This window comes from Tamandua tetradactyla, chromosome 1 (assembly GCF_023851605.1).
Source record: "Tamandua tetradactyla isolate mTamTet1 chromosome 1, mTamTet1.pri, whole genome shotgun sequence".
Taxonomy (NCBI): Eukaryota; Metazoa; Chordata; class Mammalia; order Pilosa; family Myrmecophagidae; genus Tamandua; species Tamandua tetradactyla.
Window position 1 is genome coordinate 220,207,464 of NC_135327.1, and position 18,935 is coordinate 220,226,398.

At 36.6% G+C, this 18,935-nt stretch overlaps 1 protein-coding gene across 15 annotated transcripts in view; it reads left to right on the forward strand.

Annotated features, from left to right (window-relative positions):
- Positions 1 to 18,935, forward strand: part of ZNF438 (zinc finger protein 438) — a 205,552-nt gene that overhangs the window by 89,909 nt on the left and 96,708 nt on the right. For 14 of the 15 annotated variants that reach the window (XM_077152397.1, XM_077152443.1, XM_077152414.1 and 11 more), the window contains one exon: positions 4,368 to 4,472. The gene's annotated coding sequence lies outside the window, so the exon portion shown is untranslated. Of the gene's footprint in view, positions 1 to 2,359; positions 3,064 to 4,367; positions 4,473 to 18,935 lie in introns of those variants that run through there. The other variant, XM_077152462.1, reaches the window with a different exon arrangement.

An 18,935-nucleotide genomic window follows, 5' to 3' on the forward strand; every position in this document is an offset into this window, starting at 1 on the left:
CATACCGGAGACCCGGGACCATTCACCTAAAAAAAAAAAGAAAGAAAGAAAAATGTAGCAGGATATAAAAAGTGGGTTTATTCCAGGTATCAAATTATTTTAGCATTTAAAAACCTGTGAATATAACTTTAAAAATAAAGGAAAAGTCATATAACCCTGTCAGTCGGTGTAGAAAAAGAGCAAAATTGAGTAGCCATTCATGGAACTAGAAATACAAGGGAACTTTTTCAAACTGATAAAGTCTACAAAAAAAATCTCATTTTATATCTCATTTACTGGCAAAAGATAGAATGCCCTAAGATGAGGAACAAAGCAAGGATGCCCATATCCTTCTACCTCTCTAACATTATTATGAAGGCTCTAGCCATATAGTTAGGCAATAAAAGGAAACAAAAGACAGAGATTGACAGTGTAGAAGTAAAAGATTATTTGTAGACAACAAGGTCATGTACAAAGAAAATGCTAAGGAATCTGAAAAATTAAGCCACTAATATTTAAAATTGGATGCAGCAACATTGCAAGATGTAAGATATAGATATATACAAAATCAACAAACAATTGGAAATTGAAATTTAAAATAATGCCATTTGCAATTGCAAAAAACATACATAATAATTAAGGATAAATTATTGAAAATATGTGCAAGATCTATGCAATTAAAACCAAACATTACTAAGAGACATTAAAGAGACCTAAATATATATAGAAAGATATACTAAGTTCAAGGATCATGGATTTAATATTGTTTAGATGTCAGATCTTCCCCAAATGATCTTTAAATTTAATGCAATCTCTGAAAATCCAGCAGGCATGTGTGTGTGTGTAAATTGACTAGCTAAATCTAAAATTTATATGGAAATAACATTCTAGGAGACTCAAAACAATTTTGATATAGAACAACCTTGCAGCATTTTTACTACCTGGTGTCAAGAATTCTTCTAAAGTTATGGTAATCAAGGCAGTGTTTGTTGGCTTAAGGATAGGTCAGTAGAATAGAATAACATTTCAGAAATAGACTCACATATTGGCCAACTGATTTTTTTTTCCCAACTGATTTTTAATAAAGGTGCCTAGGTAATTCAATAGAGAAAGGGTAGTCTTTTTAACAAACAGTGGTGGAAAAACTAGATATCCATATGCAAAAAGAAATAACTCTTGCCTCTCTGTATATAAAATAACTTTGAATAAAATATGGATTGAAATACAAAAGACTTGAAACTATAAAATTTTGAGAAGAATTTATAGGAGAAAATATTCACAACCTAGGAACGGGCAAAGATTTCTTAGGACACAGAGCATGAACCATAAAAGAAAAAAAATGGATAAATGGGACTCCATTATAATTGGAACTGGAACTTTCTGCTTTTCAAAAGACATTGTTAAGAAAATGAAAAAATGTTTTAAAAACAGAGAGAACATATTCATAACTTTTATATAATTGTCTTTTGTCTGATCAGTCCTTAAAGATGTAAATCAATTATTTCTTCCATGAATTTTTCTTCATATTTCTATCACCAATTTGTTTTGTGTTTATATTAAAATTGTTTAACTGTGAATATGTTAATGGAGGATAATACCTTTTATCAGAATAGAATGACTTTTTCTTCCTACTTTATGCTTTGTGTTTTGTTTTAGCTGAAATTAATATTGTTACCTCAGTTTATTTCCTTCTAAATCTTTGTACTTTCTGCAACCTTTGTCATTTTATTTTTTACTCTAACCAGAACCTTTTTAACAGGAAGTTTAACTCATTTATATTTGCCATCAAAATGGATCAGTTTTATTGATTTTGCTTTTAGCTTTCTGTTTTAAATTCTTTGTTTGCATTGTATTCAGCATTTTTTTGCTATTTGATATACAAGTTTTGTTTTTGTTTTATTTTGGTTTTGACTTTTTAAATGTATGCTTTATCTAAAAGACATGTATTTTGCTCTGATGTTTTCTAGAGGTTAAGTGAAAGTTTTTCCTTAAATTGTAAAACTGTATTATACCTATAAATAATAGTCAAGAAGGAGATAGTATCTTTTTATTTCCCTCATTATGAAATGACAGATTTAATAGGGTTTTACTTGTCTTCTTTTCAGCTTATTAATATAATTATAAAGATTTTTATGTCAGGTTATTATTAAATTATAAAATATTTATTTTCTTATATGGGCATAATGATTATGAGAAATCCTAAGATTGCCTCAACTTTAAATGAATTGCCTCTGTTTTCTGAATATATATTAGAGTGAACATTAAAGAAGTCATTAAAAGTATACAGTGGTGGCTCAGTGGCAGAGTTCTCACCTGCCATGCCAGAGACCTGGGTTTGATTCCCGGAGCCTGCCCATGCTAAAAAAAAAAAAGTATACTTTGTGTTTTGTTACATTACTCTTCACTATTTTACTATTCACTATTTTTTTTTTTTTATCTTTGCACATTCTTTTTATTTTCCTTGCTGCCCACCTTCAGGCCATTCCCCTGCTCATTAGACCCACTAACAAAATTGTAGCAGCCGTATTTGAAATTAAGATACTAAATTTTGTGTTTGGCTATGCTGTACAAAGTGTAAAATCTAGAATATGTTTGGCATTATTGGATGAATGGATTTTGTGGTGGTGGTAGAGGAGGTTACCGGTTATCTACCTGTAAGTTTGTTTCTAAAATGCTGCTGTTGATGACTGTATCCAGTCACACAGGTCCTGGCATTTAGAGTCATTAATATTTGTTCAATGATAGCGGCTGTTCTTGCTGCTTCGAGTTCTGAGAGGCTATTATCCCTTCCTTGAAGCTGCCAGTTCCCTTCCTCTCTATAATAAGAGTGCTTGCAAGGGGCTTTCCCAGTTTTTCCAGAACATGCTTGAAGACCATTTCAGGGATCAGGCCTTAGAGAACACTTAGCCTCATCCTGGAAAGAAGGAATAAGCCAATGGCTGTTGCTAGGGGTGATATCTTACAGGTTAGTTTTAGAGATGGAAGGCTTGTCCTCTTTTTTTTTTAGCAGATAATTATGTAACTGGACTACCAAAGTGTAAGGAGTTGAGGTCAGGCTAAGAAGAACCTCTTCAGGGTTGCCAGGTCAGTTTAAAGTTCTTGGCAGGAGACTTCAGTCCAGGGTGGCATTTTGGAAAGCCCATGGACTGAGGCAGCAGGAAGTCCTCTTTATTCTAGCTTTGGTTCTGCTGTTTATTTTTTTGACCATAGCAAACCACTCAACTTTTCTGGACCTCATGCTAGAGCTATTATTAAATGAGGAAGATGGCTCTCTCTAAGATCCTTTCTAACTTTCAGATTCCATGGCTGACTAAGGCACCAGGGATAGCAAAGAGCTTCCATTTGACAGCATTTTTATTTTTAATTTCATCAAGCAAAGAAGCAAGCTTAATTTCATCTTGTAAAGTCAAGAGAAATAAATCATTTATCTTCCTACTCTGAGAAAGGAGGATTAGAAGGCAGGATCACATGTGGTTGTGTATTTATGCTCTGACCTAATATTAGGTCAGCAACACATGTTGAGGTTGATGTCCCAGTTATGACACCTGAAAGTAATCCAGTAATAGAATGACTCAGGGGGCTGTTAAATTGCCATTTTTTTTTCCTGAGGAAACCAATAAACGTTTTTATCTAGATTCTCAGAAGGTTACTTTATACTTTTCTCATTGGGATTTATGTGGGTTTTGAGATGGAGGACACTGACAAGTGGCACGTCATGTGCTAATGTTTGACATCGGGCTCAGGTCACACTTAAGGCCTTCTGTTGATGAGCCTCTGAGTGATAAGACGGCTAAAATCTGCTTCACGAGATCAGCAGTGAGATGCTGCCCTAGCAGGCTCTGTGTCATAGCTGGGCATAGTCACAAGCAGAATGGGCAAAAAGAGTTTTCAAATAATGACTGTATCACAGTTGTGAAGGAGCCAGGAAATAGTGCTGACTGAATAAAATCTATACCGCAACCAAAGTGACTTGTTCTCTGCAGGTAGGGCCCAGCGAAAGCTCTGCATCACAGCAGCTTGGCAAAGATCAGGAGACAGATACTGGTTGTATCTCTTCTTTGGGATCCTCACTTCTGAGAACTAGAATATTGCTGAAAGATGTTATTTCCTTCTAGTAGGAGCTTCTGGGGCAGGGGCTAGAGGAGTTGTTTCATTTCAAAAGTGCATATTATTTTAGTAAATGATGAGTTATCATGAATTAATTTCAATAAAGTTCAGAATACATTTGGACCTTGGATAAAAAAATGTATGTGATTGGCTTTAAGTGTCTACCATATGGTAGGCAAAGCTGGGCATGCAGAGATCTGTCCTCAGGAACTTAACTTGAATGGGGCAGAAAAGACAAATGGCTAATCTTCATGAACTTCTGTTTCTTTCCATTTTTCTAGAGCATCTCCTCTATGCCAGGCACTGTGCTAGACGTTGGGACCACAAGGGAAGATGGTATCCCTGTTCTCAAGGCACTCATAGTCCGGAGGGAAATGGATAAACAGGTAACTGGAGCACCAGGTACATGGAGGCAAGTAGGAAGAAATACATCATTAGAATGTACAGAGAGAACGATGCCGGTGATTCTGAATGTGTCCTAAGCATAGCAGTAAGCAGCCTCAAAGGTGTCTGTTCCTTTACTGGTCATAGTTCATCTCTGTTCCGGGAGCTGTACATTTCTGAAGGATCATAACCAACAACGGTACAGGCCTTTCTCATGCTTTCTGGTGCTTTGTGTATAACAAGAAATATGATGCTTGAGGGAATCCTTTAAGTTTGATATCATATATTATTTTTACAAGTGAGGAAGCTGAGGCACAGAGTACTGAGTGACTTAATTAATCACAGCTGATATGTGGGGGGTCTGGGACTTGGCTCCAAAGTCCATTTTCTTAACCATTATGCTGGATTAAGACTTAGAGAGCCAAGGGAGTTCATTTTTCTACATTTTTGCAGGTACAAATTCTTAATATAAATGAGTCTATATCTGGGTATCTGGGAGAAAAATTAAAAAAAAAACTTGATATATTTGCTTTCTATTTTTGAAAAATTAAAGCTGCTTATTATTTGTGTCATTATTATGGAATTTCCCTGTATTGAGTACAGGATTTTAAATTTTATTTGTAAATTTTAACACGATAAATTTGATAAAATACTCTTCCCATTAATTTACAGAAAAGGGCTTCTTTGAGTTTTTTTTTTTTTTGGAGTCACGTCAGGGCCCATGAGGCCATTTCTTTTCCTTTTCCTTTTCCTTTTTTTGTATATAACATACATATAACATAAAACTTGCCATTTTAACCATTTTCTTCCTTGAATTTTAAAATGTATCTAAAAGATACTACACAGCTTCCTGCAATTCAAGTAAAAGGCTGCATTCTCTCTCATCCATTCAAATGTTGGTCTCTTCTTACAACATAAGGGCCCTTTAATTTATAAGCTGGATTTGTGAATTGAAGGGGCCCAGGTTGGGCTGGACATGTGATATGGACTCCCTTCTGGGGAGTCACAGGAGACCCTTTCATTTGCTGCTCGTAGGGAGTTAATGAGGGCTTTTGTGACCTGGTTTACCCGTACGGTATTGGCTCAAATTTAGATAACCAGAAGGACAAAAAGAACGGGATGAAAAAGTCAGAGTCATGACTGTGAACTGAAAGGAAAGTTAGAATTTAAAAAACCAGAACCAATATGGTACAGACAAGAATTAGAAGTTAGGAAGAGCTTGAGAGGAGAGGTTTTTAATTATAGCAGCCCTCAAGACATTTGAAATTGTTATGGTGAGTTTAAATAGACAACCCTTTGGCCTGAAAAGAAGAATCAAGGGCTTGTCTTTTTTTAAATTATAAAATTTAAGGAAAAATGTAACCTTCTTCTGTAAAACTTTTGTGGTTTATGACCTCCTGGACTTTGAAAGTCTCCTTGGACCGTGATTAAATTAGTGGTTTTTTAAAACTGTACTAAATTGTGAGGAGGGACGCTTTTTCTTTGGTGCAAGCAAATATTTTTAAAATAATAATTAGGAATATCATTAGGAAGTTTGTTATAAGTAGTTTGTAACATGAGTTTGTTAGCTACTGTTAGTAATGTTTCTTTACTTAGTAAAGTTTCTAAGTTATGTAAGTTTTAGAAATTTGGAAACTTTAACAGCAAATACAAGGAAACTGTTTCATGTAATAGGACTGATCAGCTTTGGAATTGAAGAAACTTCCTGGGATGATACTTGGAGTGAATGTATTTTCTTTTTTTTGCTCTTAAAAACTTAATAAAAATAAATTTAAATTAATTATACGAGGAATATGTGAATCCCTTTTCTTGTTTTTTTAAAAACAGCATTACATTCCTTTTGATCACCATCCTCCTATCTTTCCAGAAGTCATCATTTTGCCATTTATTCTCCCAATCTTCTAAATATTTATGTACAGTATTTGTATGCAGATAACAGATCCTTATGTTTTGTGTAAACATTTTAAAAATCACAGAATATATTGTTTGCTCAGTCACTTTAAATATGGCCTTCCATTTTATGTTTTGTATTTAATACTTCAATAGCAATACTAACAGCAGCTGACATTTATTGGACAGTTACTCTATGCTAGACAAAATAATTAGCATTTTTCATATAATGTAGACTCATCATCTTCATAATAACCTTCAGAGGTGAATAAAATACTGGATTGTATTTGCATAAAATTCCGCCTCCCATTTATATTAAATTACTGTTCCCCGTAGTTTATCACTTTTTAATAAAACTTCAAAAATTAAACACTCAGGATGTTAATTTGAAAAATTGATAAGAATATAACTTTTAGTTTTGTTAGTTTCGTCATTCTTGTGCAGTCAGCTCTTCTCTACCAAGTCCTTGGAGTCAGATGTGTGATTGCTGGACCAGAAAGTTGGAAATGTGAGCTGACTTGCACCGCCGTTAGGGATGAAACGGTAGTATGTGTCATATTTGACTCACTCTGCATGATGAGCAGACAGCCTAGACCTTTCCTCAGTAGTTAAAGATTTTAAAAGCCCATGTCTGTGATGATGTCCTCATTTTTTGGGACAGTTGAAGGATACAAGACCTAGATTGAAGGAAGTTAGTTTTTGAAAGATGCCTTTCATTGTGCCCTTGTCATAGTGATAGGAGGATATGAAAGTAGTGGGAACTGGGAGAATTTTTAAGGGAATTGGTAGAAAGAGAGTAGATGGATTGAGAGAAAAAGGGGTTAGGTTTTTTAGGTAAACCCTGATTTGGGAGTTTGCGTAAGGATATTTTCACCATTTCACGGCAAAGTAAAGACCTGCTAGTAAATGGAACAGAGGTCAAAAGGGTCTAAGTCTCCACTCTACAGCTCAACTAGCTGGGAGACCTTGAAAAAAAGCCACTTTATCCTGTTTTAACCAGTTTCTTTGTATATCAAATAATAATGATAACATCTGTTTTATACAGTTGTGGGAATGAAAGTACATAAAGTATTTTTTACATTGCTAAGTGCCATACTTAGTACAAGGATTATGTAATATTTTCTTGATTTTCCTTATCTTAACTATTATCAAAGACTTCTGCAGTTTGCCTCATTTACTAATGCCTTTTAGTAAATGAAGACTTAACTTGGTTGCTTCTATTTTTTATTACTTGAAAGAGGTTACCATTTTAGGGTTATGCTATTTTCAGAATAGAAAAAGAGGCCCTGTTGCTCACTCATTTAGCAAATACTGACTACCTAATATATAGCAATTAGCGTTTTTTCTGGATAATGTGAGAACTGAAAAGATCTGTGATAACTCTCAATAAGAGAAGAAGATATATGCTGAAAGTCTCCAGAAATATTATTTCACTGTCATCTGTATATTAGTGTTCATAGGCATTTTGACATTTCAAGATAAACAAATATTGATTAATAGCTATCCACTTTTAAAAGTCTATGTTAATTTCTGTTGTAGTGGCACATTGAAAAAAATAACCAGAAATTATCTTGCTTTGGTTTCTTTTTAGTTACAATAATTTATTTTGAAATCTTAAATAACATTCGACTAGGGCTTGAGGTTTTCTGTTTATCAGAATGCGACATGGGTTAAAAATGGTTAAGAAGATTGAGAGTAAACTCTCATTTCCCAGATGAGGAGACTGAGCTTCCACTTGATGTGCTTTTAGGTCCCACACTCTAATAGGGAGATAATCCTGGCTTAGATGCTCAGTCAAAACTCAGGTTTACTATTCAGTTTGTTTTTTGTCTTTTTCCCTCCAGTTCTGTTTTTGTTTTTCCAAATATTTGGAATCTATGGAAATAGTGAGCACCTTTAAGCTTGTTGTAGAGTCATGAGAATACACATCTGTGCACCAGTGCTAGAGATATTAGACATCAGTTGTTTGACTTTAAGGCAATTAAGAAGTCTAGTTTAAAAAATGTCATTTGCCATTTGAGAAGTGTGCCATTTTATCGTGCAAAAACACTACCAATATAAACCATTCTTTAAAGAAAACTAACTGTGTGCTTTGAAGGAGATGCTTTGTTGGAAAAAAGGAATCATGTGGTTTTATTGTTCCTTCTTTTAGATAGTTCTGCAAAGCTATTGGTGGTTTGCCTTGTAAGCTGAGTATTCACTTCCATTTATTTCTCGACCTACTCTTTGTGGCAAACCACCTGTATCCTGAAGTTATACCAGTGAAAAAGTAAAATCTTGTTTCAGAGTGACTTGTGAAATTCCATTCCATATTTTAAACTTACCCCATTGGAGATAACACTTTTTTCTTCATTTTATTTTGGAATCCTACCCGTCTTCTCACCATCCGAGGGCTATGTGGTTGCTGTTGGTTTAGTTTTGCTTCTGATTTTAATTATTCTGTGTCAGACTTACCTGTTCATAGAAATGGGGCATTTTCCCTTTTCCCAGCGGCAGATGTATTAAGGATAGGTTGCTTTCTTGAGGTCCCAAAAAAAGGTCACTAAAAAAAGGCTAACATCTGCATAGTCACATCCTCTTTTCCAAATTTTATCTTGCCTTGACTATAGCTAAGCTAGTTTTTTTTTTTTTTTTTTAAAGGAAAGACAGAGAGAAGGAAGGAAGGATAGAAGAAAGGGAAACATTTTTTTTTAAACATTTTCTTGTTTTATTGTATTCTGTTTCTCCGTTTTTGTTACATGGGCTGGGGCCGGGAATCGAACCGAGGTCCTCCGGCATAGCAGGCAAGCACTTTGCCCGCTGAGCCACCGCGGCCCGCCCGCTAAGCTAGTTTTAACAAATAAAATCAGTTGAATTCTCTGAGCTTCTGGCTTAGAATATTGAAGAAACTTTTACATAGAGTAGATAAATGATGGCATAAGAATTTCCAATTTGATTCCATATTATTTATTGTGGAAAGAATGTTTTCCCTGCAGACAGACTAGGAAGGAACAAGTTGTTTAAACATAAGCCAGGGTGGAGACCTGTTTGTTTGGTCAGCTTCAGATGAGCCACGTTTCCCTCCTTACAGTGAGTCTGCCAATTAGTCCATCCCCCAACCCAGCCTGATTCTTCAGTTTCTTTGAATTTTTAGTTAGGGCCCTGGTGCTTAAGCCAATGATACAGTGTATACGTGGCAGTTAGAACAACCAAAGGCTGTTTTCTGGAGCAACGTGATTTTATCAGTTCATTATGAATATATCCTGTGTGTGTGTGTGTGTGTGTCAAATGCTCTTTCCCTTTTTCCCTGTTCTCTCTCTGCTGTTGGCTTATATGTTCATGTAAATGGGCAGCAGCAGGACTCCATTTATCGCAGGCAGGGGTGGGGACGATATGAAAGGGTTAGTGTTCACATTTCCTGTGTAATTCCCTCTGATCTTACTGGGCTGTAATTCCTTTCTTGATGTTAAACATTCCCAGGCCCCTATAACCTTCTAGCCTGCTTGCATCGGCCAAGTTTGTCCCAGGTGATCATGTAGGCGAACCTCCTTGTTTTTAAGGATAGAAATCGCTCCTTTTTCTGAGATAGGCTAAACGCTCAATCCTTTGTGGTGCAGTCCCAAAAGAAATCCTTTTGATTTGAAGTAGCAACAACAGAGCAGTAATACATTAGTCCCAAGTTTGTTGTCAAATTATTTGTGTAGATTTTAGAATCTGCTGATTCCTGTTGTGAATTTCTGGTATTCACAACAGAAATTGTGAAACTTCATGGATCTATTATATATTACATTCTTCCTTCTAAAGATGCACTTTAAAAACGGGTTATGATTTGGAAAGGGCAAATTGATCCTACCATCTCCCTTTTAGCCTACTTACCCGGTGGAGCATTTTAAGTTGCCTCAGAGCAAAGCTATTTTAACTGAAACTGTATAATTTCTCCTTCTGTGTCGACTCAGAAGGTGACAGGGAAGCACTTGTTATTTCTATTTTTTTCTCTGCTTTAAAAAGTATACAGGGGTGCATGGGTGGTTCTGTGGTAGAATGCTCGCCATTCATGCCGGAGACCTGGGTTCGATTCTTGGACCATGCACATCCCTCCGAAAGGAAAGTATATAGCAGTTCATTTTTATTCCACAATTGGAAGAGATATACATTTTTGATTGGCAAAACGTTTCCACTCAAGTTTTAGAAGAAAATGTTATTCTCCTATGAAGTATGAGAATGTCAGCAGCTGTTTATGCATTGACAGAGAGCAGGAGTACCTCTGTCAGTGCTGCCCCAATGGCCAGTAACGAGTATTCTTTTAGACTCCAGGGGTGAGTTTATTCATCTTGTTTATTGCACATCTCTGTGTCCTGAATCAACAACTTGGAAAACCTGGAGGATTGGGCACAGAGTCTAAGCAATGTCTTTTTAAGGAAGTTTCAGAATAATTTGTTTTCTAACTGTTGCCTAAAGAAATGGTGCTGCATGAAGGTGGGTAAATGAATTTTCAGATTGGTTCTGTTTCGGTCTGCTTTAGCTAGCCAATATGTATGCTTGCTGATTGTCATTCACCTTTCTTTCCTCCACGCCTAATCCAGAACAATTTGTTGAATGGATGCCTGGGATTGCCGAATTACTTTTGTAGGTTCCTGATTGTTCCATATGTGTGGAACATGTTAACATGTTATTCTAGCCCTTCTTATTAGTCCCTAATGATAGAGCCTATTCAAGGTCCCTTTGTCACTCAGCATTTAATTCCCTCACGGTAGTCTATGCCTGAATCTTTAGATGATCTGCAGCTGGCTGGCCTCACCATGACACTGCTCTGTCTTAGAAAAAAATGACATTTGGTCATCAGAACCTTAAATTGGAGGCAGTCTATAAACATACTCTAAAACCAGTAAGCAAATCTATCATCCTCAAAATGGAAAAATACTTATATTTTCTCCCAAGGCTGAACTGTTCCTAGGGCCATGGTAAAGCACTAAATAGGACTATCAGTCAGCCAACAAATACTTGGAGAATGCTAATGTCAGCAGCCTTGCACGTGGCATTGCGAGCTCTCCCAGATGTGTGCAGCCCTCTTCCTGTCATCCAGAGGCTCCTAGACTTCTCAGCAAGCATGTTATGTACAGTAGCCAAGTTAAACAGGAACCTAAGGTACATTAAGTATGATTATGCACTAAGCAAGAGGCCTGAACAAGAATCAGTAGCTTAGGGGAGGGAGAAATCATTTTGACTTGAATTGGAGAGCAGAGAGAGATTTAATGGAGGAAGCTTGAATCGGGCATTGGACAGGAAGCTGGAGCGTGTGTGTGAGGGAGATGTCTGACGTTCATCAGCATTGTCAGTAATGATCACACTTCCTATTCCCAGGTGCCATAAAGAAACAACCTAAAAAAAAAAGACTCAAGTATATGATGGAGACTTTCTTCCAATAGTGACTTATTTATCCTTTAAATGGAATTTTAGAAAAGCTTCCACCTGGCACAAATAGCAGCTCTTTCAGCTACCATGAGGATCACTTCAGTAGGAAATTCTCCCAACTTTCTCACCCAATTAAAATTTCAGCAGGAAGCCAGGAATAAGATATATTGAAGAGGTATCATTCATGAGCACAGTTTGGTCATAAAGCCTCATCCAATCTCAGAGGCAGGTTTTACCTGCTCTCACTGCTGAGTTATATCCAAATTCACTATTTTTTTGGCATGTATAGTCACTATAGATAAATATCATAATTTCATAGCATTTTTTATTTGTCTTTTAAAGATTATTTTACAATAAAGCAAGAACTGAATTAATATCCCCAAATATTTTAATCCAGTTTTTGGTTTTATAAAGCAAATAAAAATAATGGGTAGAATTTATTTTGAGACTTTTTGATTATATTATTTTAATTTTTATGTATAGCCAAAGGAAAAATAACACAGACCAGAAATGAAACCAGATTTCCAAACATGGTAAAGATAGAATCTTAAGACAATGTATTAACTTTTTTTATTTGGGTTTTTGGCCAGTAGCATATTTATGTGGCCCTGTGCATGTTTCTAAATCTCCATATTTGTTCAACTGTCTGAATTGCTGTCCAGTGTAATAATGCAGGGGAAAATATAACCAGTACTGGTTTCCCAACTATTCTTGTGAAGATTTAGAGCCTTTCCAGACATTACTAGGTGATCTGCATTAAAGGGTTTGGTAGTCTGCTAATTTTAGGAAAGATGAGCGTATCATAGTGCTTACTGGTATTATATTTAGCCTAGTGTTTCCCCAATTTATTTGACCTTGGAAATGTCCACTCCCATGTTTCGTTTTTCCTTCATCTATTCCTTCTTGCCTTTTCTTTTTTTTTTTTTTTTTAAAAAAAAGCAGCAATACTTTTTAAAACTGTAGAACAAGTTTCAGGAATTGTCACTGTGAAGTTTTTTACGTACACACAGTTATTTGAGTCCATTGTTTGAGCCATTTTTCTATCAATCTCTACCTTTTTTTAGCACATAGCTTGGGATATAGAAAGAAAAGGAGTAATTTTTAAGTCTTTCTAGCTATTCTTTATCAAGCTTAATAGAAGAGGCTGAAGCTCCTAACTAACATAAGGTTTGAAATCTATCTGAGGATTTCAAGAGCTCGCACTGTCTGCATCTTTGTTGCCTTAAACAGTCAAGAATAGAGAATACCAGGAGTTACCACTGAGGAAGAGTGGGATTGGTTGGAGGTGAAGTGGAATTTTCACTATAAATACCTCTGTTTTGCTTCAGTTTTCCCATTAGAGTAAATCTCCCTTGTAATCTTAAAAACAAAGAACAAATTAAAGGACAGAAATGAGTTGAGAGAGCTCCACTTTACAAAAGGATTGCCTCATTCAAGCCTTTGTAAATACTCACTCTTTCTAGAAAATATCAGAATTTGTAAACCATTTATTTTAGAAACAGTCTTAGTATATGTAGTAAGGTTAATCTGATTAGACAGAAATAATATACCTTGCCCTTGCTCCCACAGTATCTTAGACATATTTCTGTTGCTCTTAACACAGTCTGCCATCATTCTCTGTTTATGAGAATATCTTCTTTGTCTCTGTGCCTGCAGCACCTAACCTTGCACATAGCAGCCTTACTCACAGTAGGCAAAAACTAGAAACCAAATGTCCATCACCTGATGGATAGATAAAGAAGATGTGGTCTATCCATACATTCAAAGCCTATTCAGGAATAAAAGGGAACAAAGTAAATGCTGCAACATAGATGGACCACAAAATATTGTAATAAGTGAAAGAAGCCACATGCAAAAAACTATTTATATGAAATGTCCAAGGAATGCAAATTATAGAGCTAAAAAACAGATGAGTAGGGGGCTGTGGGTGGGCATGGGGATTGACAGCATATGGGCTCAGCCCTGAGGGGATCCTGGAAATTTCTAACACTGCATTGTGGTGGTGATTACACACCTCCATAAGTTGACTAAAATATCATTCAATTGTTTACTTCTTATGGGTAAATTTTATGGTATGTAAACCACACCTCAATAAAACTGTAAAAAAAAAGGGTGAGAAAATTGGACAAATGGAGTAAGGGTCCCATAGACAATGCATTTCATAACAGCTTGTATATTTGCTTGAGGTAGAGCACAAATTTTGCTTTAAACTCTCTAAGGAAACCTCTCTCAAGACAAGATAATGTGTTCACAAGATCAGAATTTATCAGATTTTAGGAGAAGCCTGACTCGTCTAATTCAAAGAAACAAATTTCTTTTCAGTCCTAGGCAATGTAATCAACTCTGTCCTCAATAAGGATGCTTAGAGGAACTGCACTAAGACCTTCTTGTCTTCCAGAGCTGTTCTTGGAACCTGGGTCTTTGGTACCATCTTGTGCTTCGCATGAGAAGCACTTCAGTAACTACCTTCCAGCTGCGGACTGGAGAGGAGAGCTGCAGAAGCCAAGACCAGGGATGCTGGTCTTTGCTGTTTTGACTTAATCCCGGGATCAACTGTTAGAATACGGAGTAGCTGGTGGAGTAACCATCAGGAGGTCCTTAAGAAGTTTTCAGTAAAAACTGAGTAGCAGTAGGTTGAAAGTTTTACTCCTTGGCATGTACCTAGAGTGTAGTTATTCTCAGTTACAGGTGAGATATGGAGCCATTTGCTTGACATCTTCTTAGGAAAATTGGGGAGTCTGAGAAAGAAATGTGTTTGGATAGACTGTCTCCCACCTTTGCGTGGAGGCAGCCTGAAGAAATCTGTGCTGAAAGGGTTAAGATTCTCCCTTAGGAGTAACTTTTGACTGCTGTCCCATTCACAGCCATGGGATTATACAGGCTCTAAAGGCAGGAACCTGGCTATATGGATTAGTTTCGAGTGGTATGCTTTCCATTGTTGTAAAATTTTCACAAGTGCTGTATGCTTATCATGAACCATTTCTAACAATTTAATTTACGTCCTATGTAGAAGATGTAGAATAAAAAATTAAAGTCACCTTAGTTTTTTCTAGTCCTTTCTTAGCTATTTTCCAATTAATGTGAATTTAAGTTGCTTCCAGTTTTCAAGCTGTTACTGTGCTTACAATAAACATCTTGACACCAACACTCCTTATTTAAAAAAGGATATGAGTGCACGTGACTGTAAACTACATTATTATGGGGATAATGCTTCTGCATGTATCTCTCATTCTCATTCTCTCGCTCTTCTTCCTCTTGCCTCTCTCTCTTCCTCCCTCTCTTCCACTCCATATGTGCATATACACACGCATACATATACATAAACATGTACAAACATGTATATACACAAATATATATTGCTCATCTCTTTATTAACAGGTTATTACCTGTTCGTGTGTACTTAATAATTTATCTCAACACACCAGTTTTTATATTATGTTTAAAAATCACTGCTTTAGTCAACTACAGATGGTCTTAATTTTATATTGGTAATTGTTCTTGTTTGCTAGCTACCAGAATGCAACACACCAGAGATGGATTGGCTTTTAATAAAAGAGGATTTATTTCGTTAGTTCTTCAGAGGAAAGGCAGCTAACTTTCAACTGAGGTTCTTTCTTATGTGGGAAGGCACAGAGTGATCTCTGCTGGCCTTCTCTCCAGGCCTCTGGGTTCCAACAACTTTCCCTGGGGTGAATTCTTTCTGCATCTGCAAAGGCCTGGGCTGATCTGTGAGTGCTGAGATGAAGTATGCTGAGCTGTTTGGGCTGTGCTACATTGAGCTCTCTCATTTAAGCACCAGCCAATTAAATCAAGCATCATTCATCACAGCAGGCTCACCTCTTAGCTGACTGCAGATTAATGAGCAACAGATGAGGTTCATGTACCATTGGCTCATGTCCACAGCAACAGAACTAGGTACCTTCATCTGACCAAGTTGACAACTGAATGTAACTACCACAGTAATCCTCGTCTTACTTCAATCATGAGAAAGTATCTCGATAACCATTTGTTAAATGAACTAAAGGATAGCCTGAACATGAATCATTTGGCTTCATTATATGTATGAACAGTAGTCTATTTGGTAAGAAGAAAACAGTTGGCTTTAATTGCAGTAATTTAATTGAAATTTATTATGTTCAGGAAATTATTTGTTCAATAATAACTTAGACTGCAGAAAAAGTTGTTTTTTTTTTTTTTTTTTTTTTTTTTTTAAAGGAAAGACAGAGAGAAGGAAGGAAGGAAGGAAGAAAGGGAAACATTTTTAAACATTTTCTTGTTTTATTGTATTCTGTTTCTCCGTTTTTGTTACATGGGCTGGGGCCGGGAATCGAACCGAGGTCCTCCGGCATAGCAGGCAAGCACTTTGCCCGCTGAGCCACCGCGGCCCGCCCTTTTTTTTATTTCTAAGAAATAATTTTACCTTATAGTGTACTTTGCAAGTTAATTCTGCAAAAACATCTAGGTTTAGGCTTTTACTTCTAGTTAGGTAGTAAAAAGTGTTGGCAGCACAATGCAGTCACTCTAACAACTTAAAACACAAGTAAATTACAAAAATCTATATTCCAGTAATGTTTTTGTTACATAACAAATTGCCCCCAAACTTAATATCTTAAAATTGCAACCATTTTTTTGTGTGTACCGTGTGATTCTATAGCTTGGGAATTCAGGCATTTCTCCGCCATGCAAGTCTTGTCTTCCATATTGCACTGACTGAGATCACAGGGTGATATTCAGCTGGTGGTTGATTGCTCTGGAGGGCCCAAGAGGTCTCTGCACATATATCTGGTGCTTTGGCAGGGGTGGCTGGAAGACTGGATCATGTGGCCTACCGGCCCTGATCGTCTCAAGATAGTTGGACTTCCTGTATGGTGCCTTGGGATTCCAGAGTTGCCAAGAGCTAGTAAGTGGGAGCTGCCAGTACCATTAAGGCCTAAACCTAGAAACTGACACCAGATCACTTTTACTATATCCCATTTGTCAGAACAGTCACTGAGCCCTCACAGTTTCAAGGAGAGGAGATAGGCAGGACCTCTCCATGGAAAGGGTGTCAAAGAATTTGTGGTCATCTTTAATCCACCACAGCCCATCCTCTTTCCACAAATGATTTACATTCCTCCTGTGATCAAAATATATTTAGCCCCTTGTTAGAATCCCCAAATTCTCATCCCACTATGGCTTTAGCCTCAGGTTTAAAACCCAGGATTTTGTCATTTAAATCAAATTTAGATGTAGAGAAAGCTCCTCTGGTGGGATTCCTCTCAAGAGACAAGTCATCTCCCCCTGACATACCCAACCTATAATAGAGAGGCTGATACAGAATAACTGTAGTAAACACTCCCACTCAAAAATAGAGAAGCAGGATGCATGTAGCTTTCACTGGTCCATAGAAATTTTGAAATCTTAATGTTGTCAGTTCCTTGATTAGGACTAATCCAGCTCCATGGAAATTATTTTGGCTCTTCACTTCATCACCTGTATTCTAAGTCATCATTTTTTTATAGAATTGGTTCATGTTTTCAAGAATTAGGGGACTCCAAAAGCCATTTTTTGTTTTGTACTATCCCTCTTTCAGTTCAACCTGATATAATTCCTTTCAAAACTTTGTAGACTTCCTGCATATCAAAGTATAATCTTCTCTAAAAACAGTCCAAGCACACATTCATTTCTGAGATAGGCCTTTTTATATTTCTGATTGTGAGGCAAGGTATTGGGGAACAATTGGATTAAGAGTCTCAGAAGCCTTTCTGTCTGTTTGAAAAAGTCCCTAGACACCCTTGATTTTGTTAGAAAGCCCAATTAGACGTGACTTTGAATCTTGCTGAGGCCTCAACATGGTGGTTTATAGCCACATTTTTGGAGACTTTTACCTGAAATCATACTTTACTGGTAAGGCCCTGGATTTGAATTTTTTCCTGAGGTTGTTTCTTACTTTGAGAGTCTTTGTGTTCACTGTAGAAAATGGAGATAAGAAAGAGTTTTATTTACATATAAAGCACATCCTGGCTCCTTTATATTTCCTCTCAATTCTGGTAAAAAACGGGGTAGTCTTTTGATATCTCATCTTTCTTTATACATATCATATATGGTTAAAAGGAACCAATATTTTCACCTTTCTGCCTTAAAATAACCTTAATTAAATCTACTACACTTTCTTGGGTATATTTTTTCTTATCCATGCTACTGCAGATAATGTGTTACAAACTTTCTACCACCAGGTAAGAAGGTTTGCCATTTCTCTATCTCCCAGTGGCACTTACTGTCCTTCACGCCTTCACTAACAGCCTTTTCAAGGCACTTCCAGCCTTTTCCCACTCCCTGGTCCCAAAGTCGTTATGCATGTTTTGGGATTTTTATTACGGAATCCTGCTACCGTGTACCAAATTCTGTTATGTTTATCCAGTGCTGTACAGCAAATGACCTAAAAACTTTTCATCTTAAAATAGCAACCACTTTATTACATCTCATAACTTTGTGAGTCTGGGTGAAGGGCAGTGCTCAGCTGGTGGTTATTGCTTTCCATATAGCATCAGCTAAGGTCACTTGGTGACATTCAGCTGGAAGACAGGAATGGTTTGGAAGATCCAAGACAGCTTCACTCATATTTTTGGCACCTTGACAGGAATCACCAGAAAGTTGGGTTTATCTGGGATTGTCAACCAAAGTTCCTACTTGTAACTTCTCCAGCATGAAAGTCTTACGGTAGTCAGACCATGATGACAGTGGTCCAAAAGACAGGAAAGAAGGAGGAAATTGAAGTATTTTGTTGTAAAGATCTTCCATTATATGTCAAAGGATGCAGTATTATTTGAAGGTAGACTGTGTGAAACTAAAGGTGTATATTGTAAACACCAGAGAAACCAGTAAAAATTCACAACAAACAGGTATATAATGAAATACTAAAAAATATTCGATCCCAAATAAGATAGATATGATGGTTTGAAGCTAAATGTACCTCAGAAAAAGCATGTTCTTAAACTTAATACATTCCTGTAGGTTGTGAACCCATTATAAATAGGGGTTTATTCATAAATAAGCAAAGTATCTGTTGATGAGGGTACTTTATTTAAGGTGTGGCCGACCTCAATCAGGATGAGTTGTAATCTTATTACTGGACTTTTTTATAAGTGGAATGAAATTCAAACAAGGAGAGAGAAAGCCACAGAAGAGCAACCAGAAGCTGAACA